At 42.9% G+C, this 25780-nt stretch overlaps 1 protein-coding gene and 1 long non-coding RNA gene across 3 annotated transcripts in view; one reads left to right on the top strand and one right to left on the bottom strand.

The window, feature by feature from the left end:
* Window positions 1-8471, bottom strand: part of tll1 (tolloid-like 1) — a 441724-nt gene extending 433253 nt beyond the window's left edge. The window contains exon 1 of the mRNA XM_078542318.1: window positions 8003-8471. The gene's annotated coding sequence lies outside the window, so the exon portion shown is untranslated. The remainder of the gene's footprint in view (window positions 1-8002) is intronic.
* On the top strand, window positions 6748-21123 carry LOC144680862 (uncharacterized). Of its 2 annotated transcripts, XR_013576637.1 has the most exons (4): window positions 6748-7020; window positions 13865-13968; window positions 14120-16297; window positions 19436-21123. It is a non-coding gene; the product is annotated as an uncharacterized LOC144680862 (long non-coding RNA). The 2 variants fall into 2 exon arrangements; XR_013576638.1 differs by lacking the exon at window positions 13865-13968.
* Window positions 21124-25780: the final 4657 nt, after the last annotated feature.

Genomic DNA, 25780 nt, shown 5'->3' with positions numbered 1-25780 from the left:
GAAGGTAAGAGTGCAGTGCACAGAGGTGAGAGTTTCCGCTTGTGCAACCATTCTAGTGTAGTCTCTTCATTGAAGTGAGCGTCGAACCTGGAGTCCCCGTTGATCATTGGAAGATGAGGGCACCATGAAGCAGATCTCCGTTGACTCACCAGTGTGCCTGGCATGCACAGTGACAGTGTGATGATGTTAACTAATAACATGTCCTTGTTCTCCCTTTTGGGTTCTCCAGCAGTCATTCAATCTTCAGACCCCGAAGAGCCAACCCTGACACCGGAGGAACACCGGGCATCATTTGCACCTGAGTCACACCCGCTCTCTGAAGCAGGCATCAGCGCAGATACCAGTACCTTGGTGGGCATTAAAGCGACAGCTAATATATCAGTGCACATTGGTGAGGACACTTCACAATCACTTAAGGTGCAGGCAAAGACAGAGCGTGCCCAGGGTGTTGGCAGTTGGAGGACTGCTGGGGACCAGGACGATGCTCAGTCGAAGGCTGATGATGAACCCCTGGAGTCGTCCATCAGGCGGCAGATGCTGGATGTCCAGCGAGATGTGCGGGAGGATCTTGCGGAGATCCATGTGGGTCTGAGTGCCATGGTTTCTGTGATGTAGGAGTCCATGCGGAGTGTGAGCACTGCATTTACCGTGATGGCCAAGCACACTGCCTCCTTAATTGAGACATTGACGACTCTTATGGAGAGGCCGCTCCAGGGACAGAATGAGGGGTTCCTGGGATTGCGCTCGGACCTGCAAGCCCTCACACAGGCAATGACTTCAGGTGGTCAGTGTTCGTATGGAAGATGCGTGAGGAACCCAGTATCCCAACTGGGTGTCCGTCCATCAGTGGTGTGCAGGGAGGGCCACAGCGACCTCAGGTTGGTGCACGTGCTGCCTGTCATCTCTGCAGGCTCCTCTCAGGGCATTCTGGATAACAGCAGCAGCTCCACCCCTCCCCTAGTGATCGAGGCATCTCATGAGGCTGAGGCGATTGGCGAGATGCCAGCCATGGCATTGGCCGTCCCCTCCCATGCGGGACCTGCACAGGCTCCACTAGCCAGAGGACAACTGCCAAGGTCATCAAGGCCAACAAGACACCAGGGTCAGCAGATGTCTCCAATGCCGGCGCCAGTGAGGGGGGGAACCTAGATGTAGCACTCACAAACGTAAGTTAAAGACACCACGAGCACATGAGACGCAGGTCACGGGTGATTTTTATGTTCATTTTTGTTAACTTTAAGTATACTGGTCTGATGTTGAATACCAAAAACATTTCTGTTAAAATTATTGAATTGTCTGGATGACATAAATTGTGTTTTTGTCTTCGTGGCCTGAGTATGCTTCACCTTTTTATTTCATTGGTGCAGGGAACACCAGTATGTAATGCTGGACGTAGGTGGCTCTGAACTTTATTGCACAGGCACTGAGTGTTCATTGTGTTCAAATGAAAGGGTCCTTTCAGACATCCGGGATGGAGGAGGCAGCCCTGGCATGCAGTTGAAGCTGGTTTTTGGTAACCTAACTGAAGGAGCATTGGATCAAGGCATCCCTGGTGTCCCTGCCTCCCTGCTGGTTACCGAGGTCTGGGTCCACACCCTCGCCATTCCCTTCACCGTGCTCATCTTCGGATTTACTACTGGACACATCATTTGTGGCCTGTGCTGCTGCCTCAAGATCCTCTACCTCCTGTCGGTACCCCCTTGCCAGTGCTAGATTGTGGAGAGTGCAGCATGCAACCATGATCAGTGACATCCACTCTGTTACGTAGTGCTCCCCCTGAATGGTCCAGGTATTGGAAGCACATCTTGAGAGGACCTATGGTCCTCGCTACCAGCGCCTTGGTGGTGGCATGACTTGTATTGTAACGCTTCTCTGCCTCTGTTTTGGGTGGCGGAGAGACATCATTAGCCACCTTTTCAACACATATCCATGCAGTCAGGCTGGAGCACTGAAGAGTCTTGGCACTGGGAGTGTCTCAGGATGTAAGCGTCATGGGAGCTGCCAGGGTACCGTGCCCAGAGTTGCAGAATATGCATCCCGTGGTCACACACTACCCGCACATTCATGGAGTGGAATCCCTGTAGACAAAGGCACCCAGCTGACCCACTGGTGCCTTGATGGCCACATGTGCAGTCGATGACACCCTGGATGCGGGGGAGTCCAGCAATCACTGCAAAGCCTCTGGATCACTCAACCTGGCTGGCCTCGTCTGTACAGTAAAGAATAAATGTCAGTACCCACCTGAAACAGCTTGACGCAACTGTGGACAGCTGGTTGGGACACTCCTCACAGATATCTCATGAGCCCTGGAAAGAGCCAGAGCCAGAGCCATAGAAGTTGAGGGCCATTGTGACCTTCAGAGCCACTGTCATGGGGTGTCCACTCACACAGACAGAGCTGATGTCAGGCCCAATCATCTGACAGATGGAGGTCACTGTCTCCCTTGAGAGGTGGAGCCTCCTTCAGCATTGCACCTCGGACATATTGAGGTAGCTGCATCGCTGCCTGTAAACCCTGGCAGCAGGATAGGGCATCTTCTGCGGCCCCTTCCACCTTGGACTACCTGCTGGCCCTATGCCCCTTGTGCTTGTGTCTCTCCTCCCTCAGGTCCCTCCCCTGGAAGCTGCACAGGGACATGTGGCCTCCTCTCTCTTCTGCCCCTCTTTTCCTCCTCAGAGGAGGTGCCTCCAGTGGAGACCACAATCTCCATTACCAGGGTAAGGGAAGGCTGTCTGATACCTGGGTCTACATGGTCTGAATCTTCCAGGGGCCTTGCAGACAGCAATGAGTCCTGAAATTAAGCCTGAAAATGCTAAGAATGAAGTCCCAAACAGAGATGAAGCTGACAGGCACCATTAAGCAACCAGCAGCAAACTATTTCCCAAACTCCCCACTACTCACACTGGCAATGATGCTGACCCTTTTTATCCTGCTCTTGGATGAAGTTTGTGAAAATGTCGGCTGGTTGCCTGCCCATTTTGCCATGCGACAAGCAGCAAATTGTACAGGCAAGGAAAAATCACAGTCATTTGGACTGTTAACAGTCGCTCTTGCACCCACGCGTGTCTACCGAACGAAACATCACGCAAGTGCGCGATGACGTCATGATGCTCACTCGACATCATCGCACACTGTTTTATTCCCATTTGGGTCGGGCTCACGCCCACCCGCGAGATGAAAAATTCTGCTCCAAGTTTTTTGCCACTTGCCCTAATATCTCCTTATATGGGGTTGTGTCAAACTCTGTTTTACAGTGGTCCTGGGAAGTGTCTTGGAACATTTTACCATGTAAAAGGTGATGTTCAAATGCAAGCCGTTGATGTAGGCCTAATTTTGATTTTTTTTTAGATTTTTTTTGGCAAGTAAGAACATATGAACAGGTATAGACCATTCCACACCTCGAGGCTGTTCCATCATTCTATTAGATTATTGTTGATCTGTATCTTAACTCCATCTTCCCACCCAGGTTTCCTTGCCCTTAATAACCTTGCTTAACAAATGTCTATTAATCTCAGTTTTGCAATTTTCAATTGGCCTAGCCACAATTTTTGATGGAGGGAGTTCCAGATTTTCACTACCCTTTGTGTGAAGAAGTGCATTCCGACATCACCCGAAATGGCCTGGCTCTAATTTTTAGGTCTAACCCCTGGTTCTGGACTTGCCCCATCAGAGGAAATAATTTCTCCCTATCCATTGTATAAAATATTTTAATTTTAAACACCTCAATTAGATCACCCCTTAATCTTCTATATTCAAGGAAATACATACCTAGTCTATGCAACCTGCCCTCATAATTTAACTGTTTAGCTCTGTATCATTCTAGTAATTCTACCCTGCACCCATTCCAAGACTAATGATATCTTTTGTGAGGTGTGCTGTCCAAAACTGAACACAGTACTTCAGATGAGATCAAAGCAAAGCTTCGCTAAACTGCAAAATAATTTACACCTCTTGCATTCCAGCCTCCTTGAGAAAAGGGCCAAGAGTCTGTTAGCATGTTAATTATTTTTGTAGCAGTCCATGAACTTTTAGTGATTTCTGTATTTAGACCCCTAAATGTCTCTGCTCAACCACAGTTTCTAGCTTCTCATCATTTACAAAATATTCTGATACATCTTTGTTAGGTCCAAAGTAAATGACCTCACATTTTCTTAGATTGAACTCCATCTGTCACAGTTTTGTCCATTCATTTCATCTATCAAAGTCCCTTTGCAACTTTCTGCTTCCGTCTACATGATTCACTCTACCACCTAGCTTAATTTTGTCAGCAAACCTAGATATAGGGTTCTTTCTTTTCATCCAACTCATTTATAAATATAGTGAAAAGCTGAAATCTGAGGCCACAGCACAGATCCCTGGGGGACACCAATAGTCACATTCTGCAATTTGAGTATATGCCAATTAACCCTTCTCTCTTGTCTCCTACGTCATAATCAATTTCCCCCCCCCAAGCCAATAAGTTGTCTCCAATTCCATGTGTTCTATTTTTGTTTACAAGATGTGTACTTAGAAGTTGCAGCGCAACATACATTTTGATGTCAGGTAGTTGCAGTCTGACATATGTCAGGAGATACTCTGTAGACAGTTTGAAGCCAAAGCTTGAAAGTTACAATGGAGGCTTCATTAAACACTGCCGGTAGTAATTAGATCTTGTTTTTTTTGAGTGGTTGAGCACAACCAAATGGACATGAAGCCAGTAATTTTAAAAAATTGTTGGTAGTATTGTTCAAAATAAAGAATTAATGCTGGTGAATGTTTTATGCAACAAATTTGGAGCTAGCATGTTTGCATCTAATTGAAAACCAAAGTTCCAAGCTAAATGGCTAAATAAATCACCTGGCACAGTCCTAAACCAAACAGTCTAGGAAGGCTTTGCATCTGTCTTGGGTTAACTGATCTCAAACAGAGATGGTATTAGAGGGGTTCTAATATTGGCTACAGAATCACTGAGTTAGTGAGGGGAAAATGCTGCCTCAAAGGATTCAAGTCTGGATTGCTAGCCAGTGACTCCTGCACAGATAAGGACAAGAGCAGGCTCAGCTGTGATGCCCCAATAGTCGAACAGTCCATCAGTGCTTAAATGTGAAAAATGGACAATTGTCTAAGGTACTACAGGGCTACTGCTCATACAGTTTCACATTGTTTTCCCTTTTTATACTAATGGTAATGATACACAAAGTGTGAAGGAAGCAAAACAAAGTTCCAGTAGTGGCACAAAATACCAGAAGTAGGTACTCAAACCATCTGACACAGAATATGGGAACATGAGAAAGTCAAGAGAAAGAAAAAGCTAATATGCCTTGGTGGGCTCATTCCAGAGTCCCTTCATGATTCTTCCAGATAAATGTATAATAGGGTACGTGTTTAAAAGCTGCAGACTAACCAGCCAGTAGTCCGATTACCAGTATATTGCAGAGTCAGTATGATAACTGTGTTGTTTTCCAAGTACTGCTAGTTGATGAGACTGTTACAATGATGAGGTTTATAGGATTATGTTCTGGGACTGTGTCGTTAATTTAAGGTAAAATAAAGGGGGTCATGTGACCTGTTCTGAAGTCTGCCTGACAGCAAGCTTGGGTGGTTTGATAGAGATCAAAGGGGGCCCAGATTGTTTTACTGTGAAGAATGTACAAGGTATTTACAGTTGGAGACAATGGCAGCAACCTATGTGTTAAGAGCAGATAAACTGCAAGTTTCCAAAGTCCCAGAAAAGTGTTAAAAATATCTAGTTGTAAACAGTTGTTTTAAACTGTCCATTTACTTCCAAAATAAGAGAGCTGGTGCCTCAAGGATGGCTAACCACATTTTTACCTGGATACATTAGTGATTCGCATTGTCATAGAGAAGGGCAAGGCCTAAGATATCCCTGAAAACTCACAGACAAGGTTAGTCTCCCAGAATCCAGGAAAGGGAGAGCAGCTGTAGACAGCAAGACACTGGTTTGCCATGCAGGGATGTGGGTGGGAGCTCGTGCTCAGATTGAAAAGACCAAATTTGTAAGGAGTTAAAATGAGGCTGGAAGATTTTCCTGGCTGGGATTGAGGATGAAGCTGAGGGGGAAAAAAATCCTCTCTGTGAAAGACAGTTCTGAGATTAAAAGTTCCCAGGCTGAGAAAGGAAAAGAACAGAAGTAAACTTTCAGGAGCTAAGAATCACCTTGGATTGGTTCTGGGAGATTTGAATATCTACTTAAAGGATAATGTAAAATATATCTGTGAAGTGTGTTTTTGGTTGTGCTAAAATAAAAAAGGGTAATGTTCTGTTTTGTGGTTTAAAATATAAATTGCCTATATGAAGTGTTTAGTCATGATTGTTTTTAGTCTTTTGTTACAGTGAAAAAGTCTTAATGTGAAATTTTGTCAGCACATCTTTCAGCTATTAACTGCAAGGTCGAATTTATTTTTTTTAAGTCATAGTTCTCTAAAGAGATGTAACGATGTGGCTTGTTCATACCAGCTTCTAATCGGGTAGATCGGTGCTTTATGCATAGATACTTAAACATGTATGCAGAACTTCGCTCACTGGCCTCCGACTGATGGTGACGATTTTGAAGTCAGAACTGATTTGGCTGTTGCATTAGGTCTTTAAACCCGATGCGTATGGTATTCATGTAGGAAATACTGCAACAGACTACCTAAACTTTCAAGATGTTTTACACGGGTTACCGAGAAACGGAAGTGGCGTGAGGGTGCCTCCTCCAGGTATTCTCACGCTGTTAGAATTGGTTCGAGCAAAGCACTTAGTCATCGCTTGCTCATCTTGCGAGAAAGTAAGAGATGCCTTGACGGTGTCGCTGGAAACGCCGCCTGTTCTTGAATCACTCTTGAATGACGTGGTATACACAGCGACCAGAGGAGCTCTGGCTCTTGTGTGAAGGCAAAACGAAAACCGCTTCATAGCACCAAGTTATATTCAGAATATAACTGCCCCATAATGAGAACTAACTGGTGTATTTTAAAGGAAGAAATATAAACACTACAGTAAGAACAAGATGCTAGTCAGATCTGTTGCAACTGGCTGGTAAGTCAAGTTCGTATGTGTCTAATCGCTTTTCATCGGAGTGGGGGAAGGGTAAAACCATAAGCGGTTCAAGTAGTATGTAGGAACTGAAGCAAATACTGTAATAATTAAATCAACTGTCTCTGCTAAAGTTATCATTGATTTATCGTCCCGTCTATCAAATTATACTCTTAAAACAAAATAAATGAACCCTTATGCTTGTAAAACTTCATTAGATCAGCCAAGAATGAAGCGTGAGTTGCTAACATCTGACCAAGGCGACCCCTTTATATTACTGTCCTTTACGCTCTATTTTTACCCGACATTAATGCATTACCCTCTGGTAAAAGTTTCTACCGCCTGCTCATAAACAGTATGGTCCACCTTGAATTTTCTTCCCGGATCGTGCAAGTTTGTTGAGACACCAAGCCTGGTGTGAACAAATCATGCCAGAATATCAAAGCAGAATTCAGTACATGCCCTTGATGAAGGTTTTTTTTTTGGTTTGTCTTTTAAAAAAAAACAACATTGATCGAACACATCTCATTTCATTAGACAGTGAATGCCAGTTTAAAATGATATTGTGATCTCTCACAAAGTGCAGCCTGCAGGCGGTTTTAAACTCATCCTTTCAGTACTTATCAGCTAACACGGTATTTCCTGACCTTTCAGCGCAGTTACATAATCAACGAGTAACAGTCCGGGAGTCAGTCTGATATACCACCAGAGAACACTTAAACCACAGGTAGCCACTCACTTACTCAGCTTACCCTGAAAGTGACGAGATTGGCACAAAAAAGCCTCAGTTTCAAAATCTGGTCCTTTTTTAACGCAAAGCCTAGTCGAAACAATTGCTTAAGATTTCAGCCTAAATAACACAATCGTAATTTAACATCGCCGTGGGAAAAGACTGGCCCCGAAAATAAATCTCTACCTTTACGATTAAACATTTCATAGGGTTCGGCAGGCAGGGGGGGGAAAAAAAGCCAAGTGCTGCACATACCTTAGCTGCACGGAAACGCACAGTGGAGTTCAGGAGCCGCGCAGAGCCTGCTATTAAAGAGTTTTTATTTTACTTCTCGCTTTACTCATTCCGGGAGCTGTTTACTGATACGTTAGCACAGTGCTTGTAGCGTGTACCCACATCTGAGTAGAAACGTGCCCATTTCCCTCTGAGATTAGACCGTCCACAAGGAGATTACTCTGCTATCAAGGTACGTACTGACGTCACTCCATCAATCCTCAAATTATCCCGCAACCTGGCGATTAAATGCCCTTAAATAGCCTGCCCTTTACCATTTGTGCTCCAATTGTAACTTTCTAACACACTTTATATTGCACTGTTTTGCTTCGTCCCGGCGTCACCGACTGGCCTCAGCTATCGATTCAATGAATTTCGCACGCTTGTAATTTTATGAAGGCACTGCGGCTGCTAATCCTAGAGTGTTTCTAGGGATCTGTGTTTAGTTTCGCGTCCTTCCTGTTGTCACCAAATTGATTTTCTGACATTCGACGACCCCTAGTGAGCGCAAAAGGTTGACAGCAATCTCCCTGAAGACTGATCCCATTGTCAGGGATTTCGCAGAGCCTGCAGACCTGGTACACCCGCCCCCCTACTTTCTGTTTGCATACTTGTTCTTACTAAATAGATTGGCATGCAGTAAGTTAATTCAGAGACATAGAGCACCTTTGTTTGTCTTTAAGGTCGAACTATGGCGAAGGAAATGCATAGCAATTAAGTCGTAATAATTATAATATTCAGTTCCTGGAAATGAGATGAGTGAGAAGCTTGTAAACTGAACTGCCGATGCGGTTTCTTACCTACACTGAGTTACACTGTGTAAAATATTAAAGTTGTGTGAATCAAAAGCAGAGCATATGCAAATTAGTTAGCCACTAAGATATGATGAAGATTATTGATTTAAATCTTGTATTTATATAGTACCTTATACCATCTCGGAAAGATCGCAAACTACTTCACAAAGAACTCAGTTCTGAAGAAGAGTCCTATTGGACTCGAAACGTTAACTCTGTTTCTCTCTCCATAGATGCTGCCAGACCTGCTGAGCTCTTCCAGCACTTTATTTTTATTTCAGATCTCCAGCATCCGCAGTATTTTCCTTTTATCACAAACAATGAACTCTTGAAGCACAGTATGTAGGCAAATATGCCAGACCCATTATTTCAAAAAAGCCATTTTGGTTTTATTCTGCCACATGCCCTTATTAATTCTTGGGACATGCTTTTTGCTTTAGAATGGTTTTACAGACTACCCATTTCTCCTCAACACTAATTTCCCTGCCTGATACAGCCGTGCAATTACCTCTTTCCAAATCTTAAGCCATTTTTATAAAATTAGTCTTCTCGAAATGTCAGTATCTTTTGCTTGGTTAATAAGATTAAATCAAAATTATATTGTCATCACTTTTGCCCAAGTGTTCCTCAACACAGCGTCTGACACTGCACTAGGGCCACTGGTTAAAACTAGATAGAGTACACTAGACTTATCACTAGAATGGTATATTGGACAACAATCACTAATACTTTCAGCAAATGTTTCAGTTAACCTGCCTTTGTCAATAGATGGTTTACCATCAGACCATATTATGCCATAAATTTGGAAATCTCCCATATTACAGGCCAAAACCAATTGGATGCTTTAGAAATTTGTGACCGTTAAAAGACTAGCTAATCTGTTGCTGGCAATGTTTTCCAAGAAATCAGAGCTACCTGCTGTTCTTTGAATAATGCCAGTGGATCAGGCACAAGGTCTTAGTTTAGCATTTCATGTAAAGGGCAGTCCTCCCTCAGTACTGCACTGAATTGTCATCTTAGATTACATGGCTAAATACTAGAAGGAGGTTTGAATCCATGACCTCTGATTCAAATAAAATTGATACCAACCAGCTAAGTTAATAGTTCAGGGATAATTTTACCAATGAGCACTACTGGTGGGGAGCCTTGCTTGCTGAAAATGCCTATCAGAAATTTCAATGGTGTTGAAGATGACCAACTAACTGGAAAATTATCTTCAGCATGGCCTAAATATTAACATGTGCCCTCTTTAGAGATTCTCCCTGCAAGAAATACAAGCCAGAAAGTTACCCTTTTAATGAGAAGTAAACAAAGAATTAAGATAGGAACGGATGATTCATGACCCCAAAGTGAGTTTGATTGTTTGTCTTTCAGTATCGAATCATCTAAGTAACTTATCAATTTTTTTGATTTCACGCTGTGTAGTTAATTGGAGAATACACACTTTACATACAACAAATGATGGATTGACACCAGCCATTCAAAACTTAAACACTAGGTGCAAATGAGTCCCCCCCAACTGTAATATAAATTGTTTGCTTGCTGCAAACATTGCTTCCTAACATGTATTAAGTTTGCACAATGCTCATGTAAATTTCTCAGTTTACCCTTCCAGTCTTGCAATGAGCAGCTCACAACAGAATGTGGTTTGATGCATGATAGCCTTCATATGTGAGTATGGACAGTGATTGTTAATGGGCTTTTTGATTGGGGTCAAATTGCCCCCAAATCTTCACTTGGCATCCAACATGGATGACTAGATAATAGTCAGGAGTGGACACTCTGGCCAGATTTTAAAAATCTTTAAGGATACTGAACCTGATGGTAACCAAATGATGCAGACACTCAGTTTGAAATCACAGGCACTAGATGGGATATTTTTCTTCTTCTTAGTCCTCGAGCAGCATATAGCACATGATAATTCTGCTGTGGGGTGTAGAGATATTGACCCTGGTAATGAAAAAACTGTTTTAATAATATGCTGATAATTAGGGTAATAGAACAATGTGTGTTTGGTGTCATGCAAAGAAGGTCCTGAGATAAGGAAAAGCTTTTTCACCCAGAGGGTGGCGGGTGTCTGGAATTCACTGCCTAAGTTGGTGGTTGAGACTGAAACACTCAAATCATTTAAAAGGTACCTGGATCTGCATCTGAAGTGCTGTAACCTGCACGGCTACGGACCAGGTGCTGGGAAGTAGGATTAAAATGAGCAGCTAGTTTTTTTTTTCCTTTTTGGCCGGCGCAGACACGATGGCTGGATGACCTTTTCCTGCACCATAACTTTTCTATGGTTCTAGGTTTGAAAAAAGTGTTTAACTTTAAGAGAAGCACAAAAACAGGCATGAAAATTACAATAAATTTATGGTATATAAATTACAGATATGTATGCATATGCCAGAAAGTTGTAGTTGTAATAAATATATACCAGAAACACTACAATGGCACAGAAATATTAGCAGGAATGTGATAAATGGGGTATTTAAGTGAAAAGCAGAGTTATGCAAATTAAATTACACCTGTCATTGTGGAGGAGGGAGTATACTGCAAGAAAGAATTTCCAAGGGCTAAATTAACTTGTCTCAATTCCCCCCACTAAGCCCCCTCCGGTTCAGGCAAAACTGTCATATAATAAGAAGGGACAACTTGAAACAAGGAGTGGATGCCCAAAACTTATAAAATTCACTTCGTGTGAGGAAGCAACAATTGACCTGTTAGTGAGCATGACTTTGTAAGGAATTTGGTTGTTGGAGAAGAGAACAGAATTAGTGTTCACTCTCATTAAGATCAAATGTTCTCTACGTTATATATGTTATATGAAGTGTACATACATTCATCTACAAGATGAAACTACAAGAATACCCAAATTAAAATGTGTGCTTTGAAACTCAATATGTGCTGTCTGCTTCCCTTACAGAGCAATGGGATTCCAGGGGACTACCAACCATACTTAAGAAGCATTATATAACTGAGAACTGCCTGTCTTTGGAGCAGACACCAGCACACCTACCAGTAACATAACTAGTGATGTTGCTGAAGAAGTAAAGTATCAAAAACTAGTAAAGAAGGTGTGAGATCCCTGTTGCTCATAATTGGTGTGCAGTGACCCCGACTAAGGCGTGTGTTGGATGAGGACGGAATCGGGTTCAACTGTGATGTCGCCATATCACTGACAGCTATTGGCTGGGATCATATTGAAAGAATGATACCTGAGAAATGTCCAAGTACTACCCTCACTCATTTAATTTTTATGTTAACATGGCTCACTGTCTTTATGAAAGGAGGGCATAAAATGGTACAATGTGATTTCTACTCCCCCCACCCCTCCAAGATAATGGATTAAATCTAAAACCATTCCACTCTGTAATGTTTAGTTACAACCAATACATTTATCTAATTGTTCATTGCGTCAGCTCATGATATTTAATTTTTATTCCCTCATTTTTATACATTACAAAGGGTTTTGCCTTCCCTTAACTGGATAGTTGAAAAGGTTAACTTGGTTTTCTGTGGTTCCCAGTTGTAGTGTTGCTATTATTTAGCTGATACAAGGTGGGCATTTCCTTCCAGTGAAGTGAAATGCTTCATTGGAAATATTTTAAAATTCTATGTGATTAGTTGACAAATGTACATCTTATCTATGATTAAACTATATTTCTCATAGACCGGTTCAGGAAACCACAATGGACAATAGTGTTAGTATTTGTTAACGGGCCAACAGAGGTTTGAGGATGCTAAAGCTGAATCTGAGGCCTTTAGCCTCTCACCCTATGGGTCAAGTTGTGCTTTGGAATTCATTGGTTCACCAGGATTCTGGAAGGAAACACATAAATGCCAATTACCAAAGCAGTGCTTAAAATAATCTCTCAAATTACTATCGGTGATCATTGCATGCAATGATTGTCTTCAACAACTGCGATCATTTTCAACATACTGCTGAAGGCACTGACATGTTTGGCGATTGTTACACAAGCACTGACTATTCTGTGGTTCAACCAAGTGACAATTCTGTTTATGAGCCCAGACAGTGATTCAACCAGGGGGGAGTTTTCATGATCAAAACTGGTTCTGTCCTCTAATGTTCTGTCCTCTAGTGTCCACAAACATGTCTATACCAAAAGTGGGGTACAGCAATCATGAGGAAATCCTGAATGACTTTTTCCTGCCTAGTCCAGTATACTAACAGCTACCTAGTAGCGAAGTTAGAGCGCAATTTACAGCCAGTCAACAGTCATTTCATTTTGTGTGCAAAAGCTACAAAAATAAATATTTTGGAAGCAAGATACTCAACATGCTGGAAAGTGAAATAAAAACAATTCTGGAAATACTTAGCAGGTCAGGCAGCACCTGTGGTGAGAGAAACAGCTAATGATTCGGCATAATTGGCAAAGGTTAGGGATGTAACTGGTTTTAAGCCAGTACAGAGTCAGGGAATCGGAGTGCGGAGGTGGTGATGTGGAGGGGTGGAAAGAACAAAAAGGAAGGTCCATGACAGGGTAGAAAGCAGAGGAGTTGAATGACAATGGAATGATTGGGCATGGCAAAAAGGGGGGCAGTAATAGGACAAATAAAAAAAACAAAAGATGCCCCAGAGAAGCTGTAAACGGCTATGTAAAATCATTGCCAGCACCTCTTGCCCGAAAGAGTAGGAGCAGAGGTTAGGATCTGAAATTGTTTAACTCATTGAGTCTGGAAAACTGTAAAGTGCCTAATTGAAAGATGAAACGCTATTCCTTGAGCTTCACTAGAACAGTATAAGAGGCTGAGGACTGAGAGGTCATAAGTGGGAGTGGGGTAGAGACTTAAAATGGCAAGCAACCAGGAGCTCAGGGTCATGTCTGCAGACTGAATGGAGGTACTCAGCAAAGCAATCACCCAACCTGTGTTTAGTCTCCACAATGTAGAGACGACTGCTTCGTGAGCAGGGAATGTAGTGTACAAAATTAAAATAAATTCCTGGAATGGATACTGCATCTTATACATTGGGCAATTTTTTAATAATTTTTTTTTGTATATTTAAATTTATGAATACTAGTCTCTCCTCCACCCACAGAATTCTAATGCTGCAGCTGCTTTACTGAAGGAACATTCTGCCAGATGTTTAAGTCACAACTCATTCATGCTAGAAATTGGACTTGAAAAGTTAGCAGTAAGAAAGTAAGCTGTTAGTAAAAGTTGTAATATAAACTGTATGCTATAAATTAGATCACAATATAACAGTTGTATTAAACAAGTGTAAATAGCCTAATAAAGTGTTATGTTATTCTTTTTTAATAAAAAGCTGATTCCGATTTATTCCCCTCTTTAGGTCACCATGTGATGTGCATCATTCACTGTCAGAAAAGGCAAGTCAGCTCCTTCCAAGTTTTTGTGTCTCCTGCCGGGAATACTCATCCATGCTAATTTGCTTGACATTTCCTTACTCCTGTGGGGAAGCACTTCACCTTTACTTTGTGTAAACCTAAATAGTCAAGATCCCCATCTTATCATAGCACATAGTTGTGTGTTTTGTGCTGTTTCACTGCACTGCTGGATGTTTCATTGTTTAGCAATTCAGAATGGTGTCTTTCCTACGTGTACTGCAGATTAGTTATGCAGATAATTAAAAGATACAGCTAAGGAAATGAGCTCAATGAAAGAATACACCACCAACTGGTGTAGAATTGCAAAAGCAGATGAGGATTGATCTCAACACTGCCTTGTGGTTGCAGCTGAAAAATTGCAGTGGCGCATGTAGTACCCTCATCCCACTGTGATCTTGCCTGCTACCATTTTGCTTGGCCTTCACTAGACTAGAACACCAGGAGCAGGTGAGAGACTCATTAAAATATTTAAATCGAGGCCCTTCAATGTCAAAAGAGGAAGTAGTGTATGGTGCTAGACTCACCTTGAACTATTGGGTGGTACAGGTATAGGACAGTGATCGGAATATTTCACAAATATTTCAAGGGGAATTTACCAACTAATCAATTATTAATATCTATGTGTAATTCACCTGGATGGATTTCTTAAGTTCTTCAATTGACTTCACAGATTTTTCATTTTTCTTCTGTTTTTAAACCTTCACAAAGCATAGGATGCAAGATGGGAGTCATCCTCCCGCTGAACCAACAGTAGCAGCCAGGCTCTGAGGCAATCCTACACCAGAAGGGTGCCTTAAGTCATCTCTACCTTGCTATAGGCTCAGGGTCTATTACTTTTTCCCCGAGAAATAGTACATCAAGGTGAGTATCTTGTGGTGCATTGGTGGCATCCTTACCTCTAAGCCAGAAGCTCCAAGTTGGAGTCTTAGTCTAGGACTTGATGGTCATGGAAGGTGCATTAATAACATGGCCAAACAAGTTGATTATTAACCTGCAAATCCTTCCAATACTCTGACAGCTTGTGGTAAGAATGAGAGAATCTCCTTGTCAGCAAGAACCTGCAGGAGGCAAGAGTAAACCACTGCAGTACCTTGCCAGGCACAACAATGGACCAACACACAATAAGTCCCTGGTTGCCAATGCCCTCTTAGGGCATGGTACCTGAAAAGAGAGAGAGAGAGAGAGTACATCAAGAGCCACGACCTCCAGAGAGGTTGTCACAGACTTGCATAGACTCTTAAAACAAGGCCTGCACTCCTCTCTCACAGCCAGCCATGTGCTTTTTGTAGCAGTCAAAGTGACTTCAGACTTTTTTTTACACCAGGTTGTAGTAGCTGGTGGTGGTCACATTAGTCAATTTATAGTCCATTGATAATATCAATGCCCACTGATCACTAATGGCCTCTTCGTCAAAGCCAATCATTTTACAACATGGCCAGCAGCATTCATGTCCTTGCTATTTTTTTCAGGTTATTAAAATGTTTGTGGTACTGAGCCTGTACTTGGGGTGATGGCTGCATGTGTTGACATTGCCTACTAGCTCCCTTCAGACTTGCTGCATTGTTTGCTTGGGTACTTTCCTGACATTGAGGGGAATAGGGCCTGTTTACATGCCCTCACCTGCTCCACTATCATGTATGAGAATCAAGGTGCTTTTGTCTGTGACATATTGCTCTCCAGCAACAGCTCAGCAGCAGCACTGATTTTCAGAGGTCTGTGTCTCCTTGCTTTAAGAGGTGCAACCACATTTTAAATGGTTGCTGGGGTAGCCAGAAATCCTGCCCTCCAATGAGCATCACTGCCGGAAACGCATGGGGAGCCAATAAAATATAAATGCGGCTTCACTATCAAAACAGTGCAGACCTCCGATTGATTACACTCGGCAGTTGGCAACCCAATTACCCTGTCCAGTTCATGCTCCAAAATCCCAGCAATAAAATTCAATTGCATTCAGTGAATAATGAGGTTCATGTCACAAGTAAGCTGGGCATATTGTTCATTACAGACACAAAGTGCTTTTCTCACCCTAGTCGTGCATATTGTGAAATTCTGGTTACAGAAGCTCTGGCCTAACATTTGAATTACACCAGGAATGCTGGAAGCTGAGGTGGCAAGAACAAGAGGTGACGGTCCATTCAATCAGGCTTTTTCCTTGTACAAACCATCCACAGTAAAGTTTCTCACTGGCTTTTTTTCCCCCCAAAAGAAAATGAACAAATTGGAAAATATCTAACCAACCTTATGACTCATCCTTATCAACTAATTTATTAGTAGTCATTTGGTAGTACAGAACTTGAGTATTGCTGAAAAAAGAGACATGGTTTGTCAAAGTTTTTTGTCTTGCACTCATCAGGACAATTCACAAGAATACCAATGTAAGAAAAACAACAAATTTATACTGTATGACTAGAGTGTCGATTGGTTGGCAAATGGACTCTGGTAGAGGCATTGCCATGGAGAATGCACCAGTTGATGGTGACTGTTAACTGCCCAGCATTGTTTGAAATTTAAACAAATAGATGGTGTTGCCATGGGAACCCCTTTAGGCCCAGCTCTCTCGACCATCTTTGTTGGGTTCCATGAGAAACATGTCTTCAATGGAATAATACCTAACTTCCTACCCCTTGCATAGTTCTGATATGTGGATGATATGTTTACTATGTTTAAATCCACAGCTGCATGTAATGATTTCCTCACATGTCTTAATGGGCTCCATCCTGTGCTCAAATTCACCTATGAAATGGAGAAATCAAATGCACTCCCTTTCCTTGACGTGTAAGTTGAGAAACCTGCCAGGTGGTTCTCCACCATGGTCTACCACAACCCTACCTTCACTGGTCAATATACGCGTTGGGCTTCTTACAGTTCCATGCCCTATAAGATTGGTCTTATCAGCAACCTTGTAAATAGGACCCAAGCCATTTGCTTACCATGCAAGCTGGATGCTAGAATAGGGCACATCAAAGACTTCCTACGGGATAATGGCTACCCTAATCAGATCATTTTACACTGTATATTGCGCCACTCATGATTGGGCCTAAGACTGTCACTTGCAGCCCTGAAAAGTACCGAGTCTACCTCAAACATTTGAGCAACAGGTGAAGCTAGCTGTTTCACGCTGCTACTAAGCAGTAGCAACACGAGTGGTATTCACCACTAACATGATGCTGCTGTCAGTCCAAAAAGATGTTCTGCTTATCACACAAATGAGTAATGTGATATATGAATTTCAGTGCCAGTGTGATGCTAGGTATGTAGGACATGCGTCCCAAAGACTGGCAGATCGCATCAAACAGTCATCCCCAGTGGGATAGATACAGATTGTACCCATGCTTGCAAAACTCAAAATAGTGTCCAACATTAGATGTAATTCCACGATTGGGCAACATGTGCTAAACAATCCTGTGTGCTAACAATTACACTGACAACCAATTTGAGATCTTCAGTCGGGCTCACAATATGGCGCATTTTTATATACTGGCAGCTACATATATAAATACACAGGGCCCTGTTCTTTGCAGCCAGAAAGAACAAGTGCACACATTGTACCTGTTTCAGCAAAACAAAATTAGTGACAGCAATTCACTGGTTCATTCCTCAGGGCAATGCCTTGACTAATCAGAGTCAAGCTGCCAGGTTTAAATTTCAAACAATGTTTGGCAGTTAACTGTCAGTCACCATCAACTGGTCCATTCGCCATGGCAATGCCGTGACCAATCAGAGTCCACTTGCCAACCAATCAGCACTCTCTTCTCACACAATATAAATTTGTTTTCCCTCACATTAATATTCTTGCGAATTGTCCTGATGTGTGTAAGACGAAAAGAATTGACAAAATGTCTCTTTTTACAGCAAAACTATTTTATTTTGCCTAACATATGCTTGGTTCCAGCAGCTCAGGAGCCTACTATGTATCTACATCATCTCCAGCTATATTTAACCTTATAAAATTAAATGATCCTGCACTCATCTCCCATCTGCACGTGAGCACTCTCCAGAAAGGGGGATTGTTGAATAGCATGGTTAATTTATCTTTCCCTGACGCAGGACACAGAGTTGAGTTGTAGTTTCTGCCAACTCAACTGAAGTCAGCTCACTCAGTCTTTAGGTACAAACAACAGAAAGAGTCTTTAAAATTCATTCTAGTATTTTTAGCATTACATTGCAGCAAAGGGTTAGTTAAACTGATACTAATTCAAATTAAAGCTGCTTAAAATAAAATTTGAACATTTGTTTTATATTGCTGAAAAAAGAGACATGTTTAAGCTTTTCATCTTGTGCTCATCAGGACACTTTTCAAGAATACCAATATAAGAGGAAAACAACAATTTATATTTTGTGAAAACAGTGCTGATTGGTTGGCAAATCATGTCGCCATGGAGAATACACCAGTGATGGCGACTGACAGTTAACAGCCAAACATAGTTTGAAATTTAAACTAGGCAGCTTGACCCTGACTGGTCAAGGCATTGCCCTGAGGAATGAGTCAGCGAATGGCTGCCACTTATTTTGTTTAGCTGAAACAGGCACAATGTATGTACGTGCCCTTTCTGTCTGCAAAGAACAGGGCCCTGTGTATTAATATATGTAGCTTCCAGTACACACAAATGTGCCACACTGCAAGCCCGACTGACAATCTTAAATTAGTTGTCAGTGTAATTCCTAGCACACTGAGGATTATTTAGCACATGTTGCCCAATCGTGGAATCTCACGTGCTAAATAATCCTCAGTGTGCTCAGAATTACGCTGACAACCAATTTAAGATTGAGCCCGAATGACACAATGTGGCGCATTTGCACGTACTGGAAGCTACATATATTAATACACAGGGCCCTGTTCTTCGCAGACAAAAAGAATATGTACACGCATTGTGCCTATTTCAGCTAAACAAAATAAGCAACAGCCATTCTCTGACTCAGCCTTGACCAATCAGTGTCAAGCTGCCTGGTTTAAATTTCAAACAATGCTTGGCAGTTAATGGTCAGTCACCATCAACTGGTGCATTCTCCATTGCAATGCCACTTGCCAACCTATCAACACTCTCTTCAGTATAAATTGTTGTTTTCTCCTGGGCTCTTGTGAAATGTCCTGATGAGTGCAAGTTGAAAAACTTAGGCATGTCTCCTTTTTCAGCAACATTCAAGTTCTGTACTACCAAATGACTACTTGTTTTATAAACCTATTCAATATAAATAATTAGTAACTGTAATTCATGGTGATCAACACTAGGATTTTATTCATGTAAAATTATATTTTGCAGCTTCACCACTACTTGGTGTACTGAGCCTTAAAGACAAGAAATGTTCCAGCTTATATTCCTGATTAGAGATGCAGACCACTTCTTGACGAGATTCGACACTGTAAAAGGACTAAACCAAATTATGAACTGGAAGGTGTAGGAATTTAATGGACAAAAAATCTTGGCAATTCACTGGACTCCATGTTCAATTTTCCAGCTTGTGCATCTTAGGCACAAAACTCCACAACAGGAGCATGAACTTATAAAATCTACATCGTCTATAATGAGGTCAATTATTGACTGATTCCAAGCTTTTCAAGCCAAATTAAGACCTGTTTGTTGCATTGCTGGTGCCTTCAATTTAAATGCTCCACTTATTATCAACCCTTTGAACTAGAACGAAGATCATGGGAATGCATCAAATAATGTATAGTTCACACAATGAGCGACATTGCCTGTGTGCTGAGGTAGAGGTTGAAAAGGAATGTGTACAATCCTTATATTCCCTGCCATTAGAAACACATGGGAATGTAGTTACAGAAGAATCACCTGTACATGTCTACAGTGCAGTTGAAACAACCCTGCAATTACTCCAAGGACACAGTTGCCGAGTTGGGCAATCTCATTTTATCCCCTAATGTGGGACATCCCAATGACAGCTCTACCTCTTGGAGGGTTTGACTGAAATAAATTGTTCTTTGGTGCACTGTTACCATTGAGGTTTTGCTGAAGAATAGATCTGGTTATATACACTTAGGCACCAAGTTCCAGCAGCACATAACATGGCAAATCATGTTTGATTGCAACTGTTTGTTAAGTATGTGGGGTGATAGAGCCTCAATAGGCACATAAGTGAGACCAGTCAGGCCAAGCTGTGCTGAGAACAGGCTCAAGGGGTTAAATGGGCTACTCCTGGTCTGATGCTATTGTATCCTGCTACATTGAAGACCTGAATAAGGAGATAACAGGTTGGATGAGTATCTCCTGGTGGATTCTGACTGTTTTCTTTGGCTTTGCCTGATACTTGAAGTGTAATGGTCTCTCCCACTGGCGGGATTTTCCAGTCCCACCAAAGTCATGGACTTTTGAATGGCGCGATGGGTCCTAAAATTCAGCCCTTGACATTTGGTAAGATTTCCCTCGCTAGTCTACCACTAGGGAATTTTCACAGGAAGTGCACTTGATGGTCTCATTAATTTAAAAAAAGTTCAAAGGATTTTCCACAAAAGGGTCCTCGGAGGGCATGGAGATTAAGATTTGTGGGAGGTTTTCCAGTCTTTAATTGTTCTTTGGGGGGATAAATGGGAGTTAGCAGAGGAAGTGGGGTGTGTATTGTTGAAGCTGTTGGTTGCGAACTCTTTGAGCTCAGTTACTTTTGGGCTTGATGTACTGCTTAGAAATATTGAATTTTCCAGTCCAAGCTTTATAGGAGCATGTCAACCTGCAGGACTTTCTTCAGTTCTGGAGACTGTGCCAGCCTAATGACATGACAACTCATGAGTAATTGTTTGTAACAAAATGAGATGCCCGGCATTGAACTTTCTCAAGGAGGACAATGTTTTTTATAGAATGTATTTATTATAAAACATATAAACAATGCAGATATAAGATATGTAATATATATAATGTTTTGATAACAAAAGTAAATGTGATAATTAATAGCCTGAGGATGAGTCCTGTACTAAAACAAGGGTACATAATGATCAGCATTTTGGAGTCTTGATCAGTGATTCTGTTACCTGGATGACTTAGAGAGATGACCTGTTGCCAGCCCCAAAGAGTTATTCACACTAGAAACAGTTTGTGGTCACAATTGAGAGAGGCACCAGTACATAGGAGTCTAATGAACGGCAGCACTCGGGCTGAGCAGAACAAGGAATTGTTCAAGTTTGTGGCATGTGTGGATGATATGTTGCGGTCAGGCAGCCAATCATTAACTTTTCCCCCAACTAAGTTCAAACAGTGTCACTCTGGAAATAGTGTGGGGGCAATGATGACTGTCTCTTCTGCTTAGGCTTTGCAATGCTGATATTTCCCCACAGCTTAAAGAAAAAATGGCCCTTCATTAGAGCTCATAGTTTTCACGTGTTTCAAAGGTGACATCCATGGAATGGCACTAACCCTATTGTTTTCTACTTATTTGTAAGAGACCAGATGTCCTGATTGTGTAAAGCTCAGTGGGCAACCTGCAATGTTCATCAGCCAGGGTCTTCAGGATAGTAGTTATATGTTGCACCCTGCACAATGTGGCACAGCTAAAGGGGGTGCACCTTGATGGAGGAAATGCCGAGGAAGGGCCTATGTTAAAAGAGCAAGGGGAGGGAGAGGAATGGCCACAGGAGTCAGAGGGTAGACCATTATGAGCAAAGGGTGGAGAAGGAAGGATTGGTGGACAGCATGCCCGGAAGCCAGTGATGAGTTCCATGCAAAATGCCATTGTTACCAGGGACCTTCTAATTTACGGCGATTCGCCCGAACGACTATGAGCAGCTCACACACAGCGCATGCATGGTGAGGAACCAAGCCATAACTTTCAAGTAGAGAGCATCCATGTCACCATTCTTCACATTCTTATCATTACTGACAGATGGATTACAGTTTACTGTCTCAATCAGAACTGGTAAGAGCCTTACTTAGTCTTTAATGATGTACCATCAACCTGCCATGCTAAATGAACAAACATTGAAAGCCATTAGAGCAGATAATGTCCATCCAATATTACGATTAGAACAAATGTCTGTCTAACACCATGGTGACTCATTTAGTGGTGATGGTGACAGGCACCTTGCGACTGTGTATACTGCTTCACAGTACTCCCCTTGTTGCCTCAGAGGAGGTGAAGGCAGGCTGCTCACCTCTCTGGCTGTGTGATGATGAGGAACGTGGTGGCCAGCCTCAGCATGCAGGAACTCGGAGGGGTCCTGCATATGGCTGCACTCCCTGCGTCTCTGCAGGGGCTGTGTGGTCACTGGGACCCGTACCACAACACTGACTGTAACAGAGGGGCGGGGGAAGTCTTGGAAGATGAGGGTGCCGAAAGCTGCTTGGGATCCTCCTCCTCAGTCCTGGGCACCCTTTCTGGTGGCCTGGAGGGAGTCAGCTGCTGGGGCACAGCTGCCAACCCCTCCAGCCACCATTGTGCTACCAGCACAAGTGTTCTGTTTTGGGTTTGCAGCTTCTCATGTACTTCATGGAGATCAGCACTCACGTTTTGAATGGACTGTTGCAGGCCATGGAGCATGCCTTGTACTCTGTGCAGAATCTCACGCTGCTCATGCATGCATTCCAGGTACAGCTGCATGTGGTGCTCCATGAGATTGGCCATTCTCCCCTAGAAAGAGCTCATGCACTCAAGCCCCCAGACATGAGTGAGCTTATCTGTGTCATAGGTTCCTCCACTTGCAGGGTATGAGCTTGCATTGCCTCGGGTAAGTCTGCCAGATGTCCATGAATTGGCTATTGCTGTTCCAAGTGCTGAGCAAGGGACTCCTCAGGCCCTTCCTCAGTGTGTGCTGGAGCATCATTGTTACTGCCCTCTCTCCTCCAAGGGGAGCTGTCCAGGAATGCCTCTGACTCTGACACCCCCTCCTGCACTCTGCTGCTTTGTGTCTCACCTAGTGACCCTGACTCTAACCCTGCATGAGAACCCACCGATGTTGTTACGACCATGTGAGAAAGGGAAAGTGACTCCCCTGTTCTCCCGCTCCTCGTTTGACCATAACAGTATCTGCATGAGATTATAGAGAGAATGTGCTTCACTGATTCTGTAGAGCCCCACTATTTACACTTTGAGATTGCATAGAATTATTTGGATAGGTTTTCTAAAGTTAAACAAAGAACAAGATAAGTTTGTTGAACATATTTTCTGAGCTAAAAAGTCTAGGTAAAATGCAACCAGCATTCATACCTTCACACACATTTGTCTGGGCACACGTGCACAAGTACATATGGCAGAGTAAGAGAATAGGCTTAATGGTTTTTTTTACAGTTCATGAAAGATTAAACAAAGGAGTATATGTCTAGCTGTACCTTGACTGGTCTCAATGTGGTGATTCAACATTGCAGCTGTTTTGTTCAGCTGTCCTCCTGGGTGTAATTGTATGGAGCAGATTTCCATGTTTTTTGGAAAGATCTCTGTTCGCAGTCAGTTTTTTTCTCAGGATGGTTACTTTGCAAACTGGGCACGCACAGAGAGATTACTCAGTTCCGATCAGTCTGTGTTCAGTATATCATTGTCTTTTTTTCTCCCTTCTCCTGCTTGGTAAGGGCCCTTGAAGTACCTCACAGGTTGTATATTCCACAGAAATGCTATTAGTTTATGTCTGCTGCAGTTATTGTTTCAGAACAGGTGATTGCATTTTGATGTCTCATCTCCGAAACATTTGAAAAGACTCAAGGGGGTTTGAATTAACAGGGGAATGGGGTCTTTCACCCAAGGGGTTGAGTGTCTGTCTTCATCCCACTTGGTGGAATGTGAAATTGTGAGTATTGTTGCAGTCTGGGCAGTTTTCCTATTGTCTGCATGAGGATTCAGTATTTTAAAATCCAGCCAGAAAAATAAAAATGAGAAATTATAACTTCAAAAAAGCACATCTTAATAACAATGTGCAAGTATCTGTGGTGGGAGATGCTGTGCTCACCTGATGTGACACTGTACCCTCTGACATCTCTAACTCCCCCAATACCCAAAGGATGACCCAGCTTCTGGGGGTGGCTGCACGCTACTTGTCCCTGTGTGAGAAATGAAAGGTGGTAATGAGAGTTCACAATTGGCATCCTAATGGCTATACAAACATGTCACCACCCACACCACCCAGTGCTCGGCATTCAGTGATGTGACACTCACCTCAAGGCCTTTACATGCAGCCATACTTGCAAACCCCTTCCACTGTACCCCACCCCTCACCATTCCACTTCCTACCCTTGCCACCATCATTTGTGGGATACCTCTCCCCCTTCCCTAGCACTTAACACCATCACCCCCTCCAATGAAACATGCTGTTGTTTGACTCATCCATGGCCAATTGCACCTTGAAAGGGGGACTCTCTATCTCCGATGCTCAGGTGACAGGGCACACACAATATCTCCATGCCCCACCGCTGGTCTGACCCATCTCCCTGGCATTATATACCCTCTTTTCCTGTGAGGGCAAGAGGAACATATGTGAAATACATTGTGCTCCTGCATAGGAGGACATAGGCTGTTCAACAACGTGGCTTGACCTGACAGTGGTCATACACATTTTACAGCATGAGTGGAATCCCTTCCAATTATCTCATGCCCACAAAGTCCTCCTGATTACAGGACATGCATGTGCCATGTGTGGCCTACCTACATTGGCATACTATTCAGAGACCTTCAATGGCCATCTCTGCTCTACAGAAGCACCCACTCACCATGCCAGACTACAGAATGCCATGGAAGCACTTGCACCATTGAATCCAGGTTCACTCATAATCAATGCAATCTCCAGCCATGCTTGTTTTGTGATGATTGGGGAGAGCTTTCTGCCTGACAGGGTCAGCAATCCCCTTTTGCCACTCACCAACTGCAGCAGGAACGCTAGGTCCTGGTCTCTGAATCAAGGTGCACTCGATGTCTGGCTCTCCACTGATGTTCTGTTCTGGGGCATTCTGGCATGACAATGAAACAAGCACATGGGCATGCTCACTTCATGTGAAAATTCACAATCCATGTGTCCAGTTGGATATTGGGCCAATGCTAGTGAGTTATTTTTCTTTATCCTTTCATGGGATGTGGGTGTTGCTGGCAAGGTCAATATCTGTTGCCTGCCCCTAATTTCCCTTGAGCCGAGTGGCTTCTTAGGCCACTTCAGAGGGCAGGTAAGAGTCAACCACATTGCTGTGGGACTGGAGTCACATGTAGGCCAGGCCAGGTAAGGATGGCAGATTTCCTTCCCTAAAGGACATAAGTGAACCAGATGGGTTTTTATGACAATTAATGGGCACCATTGCTGAAACTAGCCTTATATTCCAGATGTATTAATTGAATTTAAATTCCACCAACTGCCATAGTGGAATTTGAACCAATGCGCCCAGGGCATGAGCCGGGGCCTCTGGATTACTAGTTCAGTGATATTACCATTACGGCACTACCTCCCCGCCTTGAGTGGGGTGCTGACAACTGCTGCTGGGCTCTTTGCGTGCCAGGGTGGGTGTCATTGCCATGGTTGTCTGCATGCCAGCCTGGCAAGAGTGGTTAATGAGCGGCCTTGACTCAAGGACCTTGAGGTGTGCAGGAACGTGACAATGGCGTGAGCTGCCAGATGGCTTGATGTGCCAGGACTTGGCACATTTGTTTTATGCCTTCAGCCACCTACCGGGGTTAGTGGCCTTACAACCTAA

This window comes from Cetorhinus maximus, chromosome 1, assembly GCF_964194155.1.
Source record: "Cetorhinus maximus chromosome 1, sCetMax3.hap1.1, whole genome shotgun sequence".
Lineage (NCBI taxonomy): Eukaryota > Metazoa > Chordata > Chondrichthyes > Lamniformes > Cetorhinidae > Cetorhinus > Cetorhinus maximus.
The sequence above is the reverse complement of the archived record's forward strand: the minus strand, read 5'-3'. Positions and strand labels throughout refer to the sequence as shown.